The 11,066-nt window shown below is 48.7% G+C and overlaps 1 protein-coding gene across 1 annotated transcript in view; it reads left to right on the top strand.

Moving 5' to 3' along the window:
* The window catches only part of LOC118794164 (voltage-dependent P/Q-type calcium channel subunit alpha-1A-like), a 109,104-nt gene that overhangs the window by 31,655 nt on the left and 66,383 nt on the right, over positions 1-11,066 (top strand).

Below are 11,066 nucleotides of genomic sequence, written 5' to 3'. Positions count from 1 at the left end.
CACTGTGTGTCAAGAGAGCAGTGTCTTCCTGCCATTGCTGTGTTGGAGACTGGGTGGCTGGATTATATCTGGAGTGATCACAGTCAGCCATTTTTAACCTGGCAAGACATTACAGCCAAACTCTGTCTGCCAGTGATAGGCCACGATCCGGGAGACCTACAGTCACAGCACCCTGCCAAGATCAAGACATCACCAAGCTCCATTTTTATGATCATTTTCTGCCGGGTCGACTGCATCAGTAACACCAGCTCACAATCCACACATCTGACACACACACAGAGGCAGATACCATCACACACATGGGCACACACATGGGCACACTCTTAACTCAATGCCAATATGTACTCTCACTGACCGATCACCACACATTCCTGATCACATTACAGGTCAATGTAATGTACTGTGCTGAACTTATTGAAAGATGCAGTTATCTTTGTCTGTTTTGTGATAGACAATGTGACTCAAACATTGCTACAATGTACAGTCATGGACACCTGGTGTGGTGATAGAAACTTAGCTACTGTAGAGCGTGTATCTACTACAGTATATGCCCTTAGATTGAGCTAACTGACATAATTGTGTCAGTGGGATGGATGATCTTTAAAGGGACAGAAAGCAACAACCAAACCAGAAAAAAACGCAACATTTGCCCTGCAAAACTCTAGCATGGAGGGGAGAGCTCCAGGAAAGCTAAAGAATCTGTCGCCCTCAGAAAAGACTCCTGGGAATCACTTGGGAAGTGTGCTCCGTTACCTGTGCCCAAAAAAGCAAATCATAACAGGGCTGTCTGTGCACCGGTCATGGCAGTGACCTCAGAAATGCGATCGCCACAGTCCAAGGGCAAAGGAAAGAGTACGGCGGTGCTCCTGGCACATGATCGTCAGTCGTTTTCCCTAAGAGGTGATTTGGGTTTCCCATACATTATCAAATGCATTGAGCCCCGCTACTGCTGGTGGGATCGTGTGAGGCCAGTAGGATATCTCAGCTCATGTTTTGCACATAATTGTGAGGAGTCTGTCGTGTATTTTGTGTAAGGTTTTGAGTGTATTTACTTGCAGGACTGTCGGTATAATATATTGTATTTGCGTTTGGACTGTGTTTGGACTGTGTGCAGTATATAGTGTATTTTGTATTGAGTATATGGTAGAATATTGTTGTAAGTGTGTGGTGCATTGTTGTATATGGTAGAGTACAAGGTGTACAAAGATAGTTGAATGTGGTCCTGGAGGCAGTCACTCCGTATTCAGTATGTGTATATATGTGCAGGCTTCTAAGGCCACCAACAATTAGACTCTTTAATGAAGTGCATTCTGGGTCAAACAAATGTAAGTTCCACCCCCACCCCAGAAACCTACCCCACTCCTACATGACACTGACACCCCAAAACCCAACTGCATTTCTACACCCCTACCCCCTTTCCACAAGGTTAAGTCCCCCACCCCAACATATCCGTAACTGACCCCAAACGTCACCCCCATCCCTACACAGTCCGACTCCTACCACCACAGTCCGGTCAGCGGTACACATCCACCCTCCATCTTCCCAAGCTCAGCAATGAGGCTGCCCTGATGAGCCGTGCATCTCTGCCCCTAACCGCCATTCACTGCAGCTGTCCTATCGTATTGATTAAATCATTTACATTACATGATGACATTATCTGATACAACTCAATGTAAGTGATACATGCATAGGTTTTTATTTCTGCGTGCACATATATAAAGGCACTGCATGTTAGTGGGTGCATAGAACCCCTGATACCAATCATGGCCTAGCATGTTGTAGATATAGGTATTTACAGGTAATTAGAAACAGGCATTGAAACGGAGTCATCTGTGGGGTCATGGAAAATGCTGGAATCGTTTGTAGGTTTTTATGTTAGGGAGTGTTCTCAGTAGGCATAATTTCCCTAGAATTCCAGGATCCAGGTGATGATGATGCTAGATGTGCAGATTTTTTGTGAACATTTAGTAGTATTTTTAGTATTTAGTAGTATTCAGACAGGTTAATTCCCCAGTTTGTCTGTATTTAACTGTAGATTTGTCAATTTGATCATGAATCCCATTACATCTGTATCTGCAGAGTAACATTTCTTACTCATCATTCATACAAGCACGGTGTACATTTTTTAATGTCGCAAATTACTTATAATGGAATTTGTGTTCTGAAATTAAATGAATACATTTAATTAGAAATGAATACGTAGTGAAATAAGAAGAAAATGTAAAAATATATTAAAGATTAAATAATAGTTATATAACAATTATGTCAATAATTAAGCAATAATTATGTTAAGTAATTTTAACTACACTACTACACACTATAGGAGTGTATTAATATAATATGCATGTGGTGCTAGTGATAGCAGTGTAATTGTAATTACGCTAGTACTGTATTGTCTCAATCAGCTTGTTCAGGAATGCAGTACTGACACAGGCAGTCTTACACAGAGCGGTTAGTGTTCTGCATGCTATTGCTCTCGTTTTTGCTGCTTTCTACAGGGCTACTGCACATGCCTTCTCACCTCTATAATTACCCCGCTGCAGGCTCACTGACATTTATGGACTGAAATTGGTAATTATGGGGTCTTGAGGTACATTGGAACCAAATACATCAGATCTTACGGGAGACCTTTTAGGCATAAAATGTGCGTGAACATTAAGCCTGCGGAAAAAGCTGCAGCGTAGAGCAGCTGAACCAGTCTGCACACAGTGCTGCATTGCGAGGGGTGCTGCAGAAAGCCAGGGTCCCCAGTCACTCTGTAATGGGGAGGTGCATCAGTGGTCACTTCGTCCCTCGGCACGTGACGGGCAGCTGTGTTCGGCTGCAAGGACAGCATCCCCTGCAGGGAGAGAAACCCTGTCAGAACCAGGCAGGTCTGAACATGAGCATGCACACATACGTACACACATGCTCGATCACACACACACACACACACACACATGTTCTTTCACACACACATACACAAATGCATACACAAAGGCATGCCCATGTACATACATGCTCCCTCACATACGCACATACACGCACACATACAACTGCATACACAAAGGCACACACACACACGCTCGCTCACGCACACATACAAATGCATACACAAAGGCATGCACACATGCTCGCACACACTCGTACACACATACATACATGCACACATACATACATATGCAGATTTACACATATAGATACACAAATGCATGCATGCACTCACATATATACACACATGCTCACACACATATGCACGTACACACACACACACACACACATGTACACTGCACATAACGCACACATACACACACTCTAGCATGTAACCACCTCCACACACATTTACTGAAGCAGGCAAGGACAGGACACATTGGGTCATGCAGAGGTGCAGGTGGCAATGCAGCCGTCTGCGGCCGCATCGAGCCCAGGAGGCGAGTAACGGAGGAGGCAGAGATGCACAGAGCGAGGGAACGAGGGACGAAGGCAGAGGAGAGCAGAGCGCAGGAGCAGGGAAAGGGGGATGGATGTGCATCGATGAATGAAGGAGGAGGGGAAGGGGGGGTGGAGAAAAGAAAGGTGTGGAGGAGAGAAGCAGGAGCGGTGAGGGGAATTGAGGATACAGCAGCAATGAGAATGTTGCAAAATGATGGCAAGAGAGAGGGAGTGGGAGGGGGGAGAGAGCGGGGGAGGGGGGGGAGTGGGGGAGGGGAAGGGAGGGGGAGTGGCCCGCCGCTAGGCTGTCAGCTGAGTGAATCTGTTCTGCTGAGATCAGCATTAAAGACAGAGGGAGAGGGGAGAGAGCAGGAATAGAAAGAGGGAGGGCTGATTTAGAGGGAAGTAGAATGAGAGACATAGGAAGGAAAGAACGGAGAGGGAGGCGGTGGCGTGAGGCCAGTGTGATATCTCAGCCTTAGCCTCTTTATCGGGTCCATCGATTCCTCCCCTCCCCCTGTCCAACAGTGGACTCTTCCATGAGGTGGAGTAGCTGGTGTTGTGTTCGGTCAGGGACTGTACCATTACTGACTGGTGAGGGGTGGTGAATATGTGATCTCTTCCTCTCAATTCAAACCTGCCTGCAACGATGGCACACCTTGCTGCACTCCGAGCCTGCTCTGTACGCCACAGACATGTGCAGATACTACGCATGCAGACACACACACACACACGCGTCTGAAACGGCTATGATGTAGAGCATGTGGAGATTTTGTTGTGTATATGAAGGCTTTTGGAGGCTTTTCTAAAATCACCCTTCTTTCTTATTTACTTGTTTTTTGCTTTTAGTTTTTTGCGAATACAGCCATATTATTCGGTTGCTTAGTGTACACAGATATGTAGGGCAATTTACATTACCAGAGCTAATAACCAATGCAATCTGGGTGAAGCACATCCGAAATGATACAGCTGCAGGGCTCCGTTAGAGATTAATATCTCAATATATGTAGTATGTTAGCTCTGTACCCCTACCCAATACTGAACTCATTCCCCCCACCCCACCCCACCCCTAGTATGCACTCTACCTCCCCCATGTGCTTAACACCTTCTCTCCTACCCAACACTCCCTTTCCCCCAGTGTCTCTAACACATCCGCTTCCTTGCCCAATACCTCACTGCTCCCACTGTCTCCCAACGCATCCTGTCCCCTGCCTAAAACCCCTCTACCTCCAGTTTCTGTAACACATCCTCTCACCTACCCAGCACTGCAGACATGAAGAAGCCATGAATGAATGGGTGATTGAGTAGTGTCATGGAAAGAAGACAAGGAAGGGGAGAGTCAGAGCCACCATTCTGTCCTCTGAGGTCCTCACAATAACGATCAATTACCCATGCAGAATCACGGAGAATATGAAGTAGAGAAATGTGTGTGAACACTATTTCCGTTCTTACCACTGTTATAAGCAGACACCTTATCCAGGATAGTGTATATTGTAGAACGTGCAGCTGACTACCTTTCCTGGGGACTGGAGAAATCCAAGAAGAGAACCTTGCTCAAGGTTACTGTAGGTGTAAGCATGCGCGTGCGTTTGAGGGGGAGGACGGGAGAGATAGGGGCATCGGTGTGAGTCAGGTGAGGAGGACTGGGCTCACGGAGCGCCTGGCGCGGTGGGACACAGAGTGGACAGAAGCACCTCACTGAGACAACACATGGCCACACTGCTGTCACATACACACACATGATTACATGCACGTGCACACACACACGCGCGCGCACACACACACACACGCGTGCGCACGCTCGCACACACACACACACACACACACACACACACACACACGTACGCTCGCACACACACATGCGTGCACACACACGCGCACGCGTGCGCACGCTCGCACACACACACACACACGCGTACGCTCGCACACACACATGCACACACACACACGCATGCACGCACACACACACACGCGCACAGACACACACACACACACACGCGTGCGCACGCTCGCACACACACACACACACACACACACGTACGCTCGCACACACACATGCGTGCACACACACGCGCACGCGTGCGCACGCTCGCACACACACACACGCGTGCGCACACGCGCGCGCACACACACACACACGCGTGCGCACGCTCGCACACACACACACACACACACACATACACACACACACACACGTACGCTCGCACACACACATGCGTGCACACACACGCGCACGCGTGCGCACGCTCGCACACACACAGACACACACACGCGCGCGCAAGGGTATTCTGTTCCAGCACAATTTCCACAGATACACATTCTCCAAATTAAGGGTGAATTTTCACAGATGGCACCAGCCAGGGACACCAGCAAGAACATTATCGCACCGACAAAACTCCTGGGTATTTATGTGTTGTGACGCTAGGCCATGCTTATAAATAGTTTTTCTGTGTGCTTGTTGTGTGTGTCTGTTTGCATGTTGGCTGTGGTGTGAAAGTGTGTGTCTTTCCATGCAGGTCAGTGTGTAAGTGGGGAAGCACATAGGTAATCCATATGACCTAGATTCCAGTGTGTACGTGTGCCGCCACACCGTTTGATCTTGAGACTGCATCACTGTATGAGTGTATACGGCGGGAGAATATATGTGTGTGTGTGTGTGTGTGTGTGTACGTGTGTGTATTGGCTTGTGGGATTTGTCAGTTATTTACACCTCACCATCTTTAGGTGTTTTTTTGAGCCATAATGGCAAATGAATATAATCCAAAAAAAAGAAAAAAAAAAAAAAACAATGAAAAATCAATCAGAAGCAGCCCCTCCCCTGCCCTTGTTACCGCGGTGATGCTTAGATTCTATCAATGAGCAAAGGGCCCTGTTGCCATGGAAACAGTTATGAATGAGAAGAGGCCAGTAACCATGGAAACTGTGTGAATGAGGAATGGCTCGTTGCTATGGAGATGCCGTGAATGGGAAGAGACCTTAGTGGTGTGATGCTGGTGAGAGACTTCAATCATCATCATCATCCTCGTCCAAATTGTAATCCAAATATAAATGAATCAGGAAACAGGGAGTTTGGTTCTCATGCAGGCATACTGACTCACACTGACACATACTGCCTTTCTGTCTCTTACACACACATGCACGCACACACTCACTGTGTCACAGCTCCAGTTGATCTGAGGTAAGAAAAGGGGTGACCCTGGAAACCGAGGAAGCCTCCTCAGTCAGGGAGGACTCACTGATCACATTATGGTCCCCACATTTCTGTTTCCCCTGACAGTAAAAAGGCGTTTATACACGGATGTAACCACACGCTTATACACACACACACACACACACATATATACACACACACTAGACAGACCCCTCCTCGTAGTAATGTCCCTGTGCGTCTGAGGGAGATTGTCAGGTGTGTCCCAGCAGAGCTCACTCCCGTCAGCACTCGGCAAACACCTCCTGTCTCAGTGTGAATCCCTCTCTTTAACCCCTCCATCATTCCCTGCCATCACCAGCCTCTCCTGGGCCTGGCAACCCGTGCTGGCAACCCGTTATTTCATCCACTTCAACAGGGTTACGTCTCTACCCATTCCCCCCCTCACACTACAGCAGGGCTATATCTCTAACCAATTACTCTCACATTACAACAGGGCTACATTTCTAACCATTCCCCCTCACATTACAATAAGACTACATATCTAACCATTCCCCATAAAACAAACCATTCATATCTTTCAGTATTTTCTTTACTTCACAGCTTCATCCCAGAACATCTGTCTGTGTAGCCTCCTTTTTTTTCTTCATGTCTCTCTCTCTCTCATCCTTTCCTTCTGTCCGTCTCTCTCTCTCTCCTCTCCTTTATGGTGGCTTTCATGTCTGTCTCGTATCACTTCATATGTGGTGTCCTGCATATGTGTGTCTGCAGGGCTATTGGAGGGACCGGATCTGTGAGGAGTGCTTGCTATGTGTCTTTTTCCCCTGGATTTTGTGATGTCACATGTGTCCTCACTGCTGCGTGGGGAAAACCCGGGTACTTTTATTCCTGAATCCCGCCCTGGGACCCTGAGGAGCGTCCATCTTTGTTCGGTGCAATCACGCACAGACTAGCTGATGATACACTGCAGCAGCTCTGCCCCGAAAACACAGGCTGGGAGTCGAACCAAAAAAGGCCTCCAAGAAAAAGTGCGCATGGGCTCTCTGCTTGGGCACTTAGCGTTATGAAAGCGTTTGGGTAATGGGCCGGTGATGGATGAGAGTCCTGGCCGAGGGGCAGGCTTGTACCCTCTGCCATGCCACCGATGGGGAGTGCAGACATGTTGTAACTTCACTGTCTGAGTGATGCTGCACAGTCCTTAATGTCATGTAATGATGTCTCATTCACACACACAGGTAGCACTGCAGAGTGAAAGTCATTGCTTTTATGGGAAAGAGGTATGCTTTAAGTGCTTGTCATTGTAAAGAAAACTGTTGATCATTTATCAGAAAGCACCCCTGGGTGCCTGTTAGGACACTGTAATACAGTAATACCATGTGATGGTATTGATGTGGCAGTGATGTTACTACAGTGGTATCAGTAATATGATAACGCCATGTTGGACAGTGAATCGCAGAGACGTTACATCACTGCTATCCGTTCTGCGCTGACACTGCGCGGGAGAGTGACGCAGTGATGTGATGGCATACAGTGACATCATGTCACTACATTTCATTACGTCGCATTATTGTCATCTAGCAGACGCTTCTTTCCAGAGCAACTTACGTAGGTTGCATTAAGTAGGATATCCATTTATACAGCTGGATATTCACTGAGGCGATTTTGGATCAAGTACCTTGCCCAAGGGTACAATTGGGAATCAAACAAGCAACCTTTTTTTATTCCGAGCCCTCCTCCTCACCACTATGCCACACTCTACTGTGCCATCACCCCTGCTAATTCTGTAGTACTATGAAGTATTGTGATGTCATGTGAAGCCCAGTGATGTCACAACATAGCTGTCCAGTAGTACTGTAACCGTGCAGACGTTGAGGCATTGGTGATGCTACAACGCTGCTACACCGTTGAGTAATACTGCAGCGCTCTGTGGAGAGCGCCGATGTTACAACAGGGCTGTTGGGTGATAAATGTGATGATTCACACAGTGCGTCAGCCGGGGGAATAACTGGAAACGTAGTGACAATAGGGAGCTACTCCGCTCGGCGTGTTGGTGCCCTCGTCACCGTCCCCGCTGCTCTGTCTGTGTCTGTCACCCTCCCCCTCGTCTTCCCTTAATCTCTGTTTTCTCTCCCGTGCGCTCCCACTCTCCATTTCTCCATTTCCCGTGTCTTTAAGCTGTCCTCCCTCTTGTGTCGCTTCCCTCCTCTTTCTGCCTACGTCTTTCTTTCCTTGTTCCTCCTCTCCTCACTTTTGTCTTTCCTCTACTTCTCCTTCCTCTCTCCATCACCCCCCCTGCTCTCCGGCTCCCTCTAGCGTCAGGGCAGAAAGGCCTTTGTTTGAGAGCTGGGCTGGGATCCTGGGAGGGACTGTACTCCCTGGCATTCAAAGCCATCACTGTTTGTTTCCAGTGTGGGTCTGAGGTGTGCCGCTGCAGTGGACTATGGGTAATGTAGTGTAGTGTGCATGGAGACTGCTGCGTGTGACTGTCTTAAATCCTGTAATATTAAAAGAGATCTTTAGCTGGTTATGCAAGGCTTCCTGTACTTTCAGTAGTCTCTTGGATCATGACAGGACACAGGGAAGGAGGAAGATGACATCTCAGAGGAGACAGACTCACTCCCTGTCTCTTTCTCCGTCTCCTCCTTCCCTCTCGCTCTTTGTCAGCGTCTCACATGTCTGCCCCTTTCTATCTGTCTTGCTCTCCCACAGTTGCACTCTTCCTCCCTTTTTTAAATCCCTCCACCATCTGTCTGCTCCTCTGCTCTCTCTGGCGTTGGTTGCGTTCCGCCCTCTGCGTGTCTCTTTTTCCCAGCACACTCCAGAATTCTCGTCAATAGCTTCCTGGGATGCCCCCTCCCCCACCCCACCTACCCCACCCCACTCCTGTCCCAGAAAGAAATGGAAATTTCCAGTGTCCCCCACCACCCCTCCTGTACACCGAGCTGTCAGAGTGTATAAGGGCTCTGAGTCACAGCATGGAGAAGGTGGGGGGGGTGGTGGGGGGGCAGAGAGCAAGTTCTCTCTGATTTCCATTTCCAGTACGCAGGTGTTTGACTCAGCCATCTCGCGGCCCATTCAGTAAAACAGCCTGTGCACGCCAGGCTTCTGATTCACTGTCCCTGGATGGCAGTGTGACCGTGCGGTTGCCCTTGGGGACAGCTGAGAAACCGTGGACTGTCACTGCCATGGTGAGGCTGTGACCCACCCCCTAACAGACTGCTACAGCACAGACACGTACAACCTCGGCTAAGCATCTTCACTTTATCATGCTTTTTCCAGTGAACGGCCCTCTGTCTGTCTCTGTGCTTATGTGACGGTCTCAGGGTGTGGCCAGGATAGAGTGTTAGTGTAAGTGTGTGAATGACTGAGTGCGTGCGTGTGTGTGTGTGCGCGCGCGCGCTTATGTGTGCGTGCGCATGTGTGTGAGTGAGTGTGTGTCTGTGTGCATGTGTGTGTGTGTGTGTGTGTGTGTTTGCGTGTGTGTGTGTGACTGAGTGAATGTGTGTGTGTGTGTGTACGCCTGCATGTGCGTGTACCCGTGTGCATCTGTGCGGCGCGTGTGAGTGAGACGGTGACAGTGCCCACTGGCTGGCGGTTTCTCTCGGTTCCTGACAGCAGCTCTATAAATAGGAGCAGCTGAAGATGTGAATAAATGAGCCAGTCAGCAGATCTCCCTCCCTCTTGCATCCTGAGTCCTGGACCGTCTGTCCAAGTTCTGTGCCCACTCTCTCCTCCCTTCTCCCTCTCTCAGGTCTCTCTCTTTCTCCTCGCCTCTACCACGCCCAAAACTCTTTACCGCTGCGTCACTTCCCCCCACCTCTCCCACACTTTTCCCTCTTTCTACAGCTTCCTCTGGCCGATATTCATACTCTTTCTCACTGTGTTGTTCTGTCTTTAACCCAAGTAGTATCTCTAACACTCAGATACCGCCGGTAGAGCTGGTCAGGACACTGGACTTGTGTCCCAGACTGCACCCCTCCAGTAAATCTCCACAGTTCTGCTGTTTTTAACTGTAAATTCCTTCCAGGATTTATTATATATAACACAAACCTTTGCTGTATCACGGTTACACACCACACGACATGTTACAACTCTATGACATTGGGTTGCAGGCAGATAAAGCTGACCCTTACGGGGTGAAAGTTGTCCCCCATCATGCCTGCCTGTCTGTCTGTGTGGCGTGGGGAGGAGACTGGCCTCCAGCTCAGACGTGCCTGCTTGGGGGCACTGCTGCACCTACCCTAGCCTTTCCACGCCATTGTTACCCACCTTCAGAGTGGAACAGGGTGTGGCCACCACCCGCTGGGCGACAGAGGGAAGCCCCCAATCCAGGATTCAGTTTTGGACTTGGCTGAATGTATTGTTTTGTATTCAGCTGAATTCAAATGGTGCAATGAGCTGAGTCTTAGCTGTTGGCCTGGATGGGTGAGCCTCTACACTGGAAAGAGTAATATAAGGCACAATGGTTGGTGTGTTCTGCTTAGCAGGAGCTGTAAAGCTATAGCAG

Source organism: Megalops cyprinoides, chromosome 19 (assembly GCF_013368585.1).
Source record: "Megalops cyprinoides isolate fMegCyp1 chromosome 19, fMegCyp1.pri, whole genome shotgun sequence".
Taxonomy (NCBI): domain Eukaryota; kingdom Metazoa; phylum Chordata; class Actinopteri; order Elopiformes; family Megalopidae; genus Megalops; species Megalops cyprinoides.
Note: the sequence above shows the minus strand (reverse complement) of the source record. Positions and strands in the feature narration are given on the sequence as shown.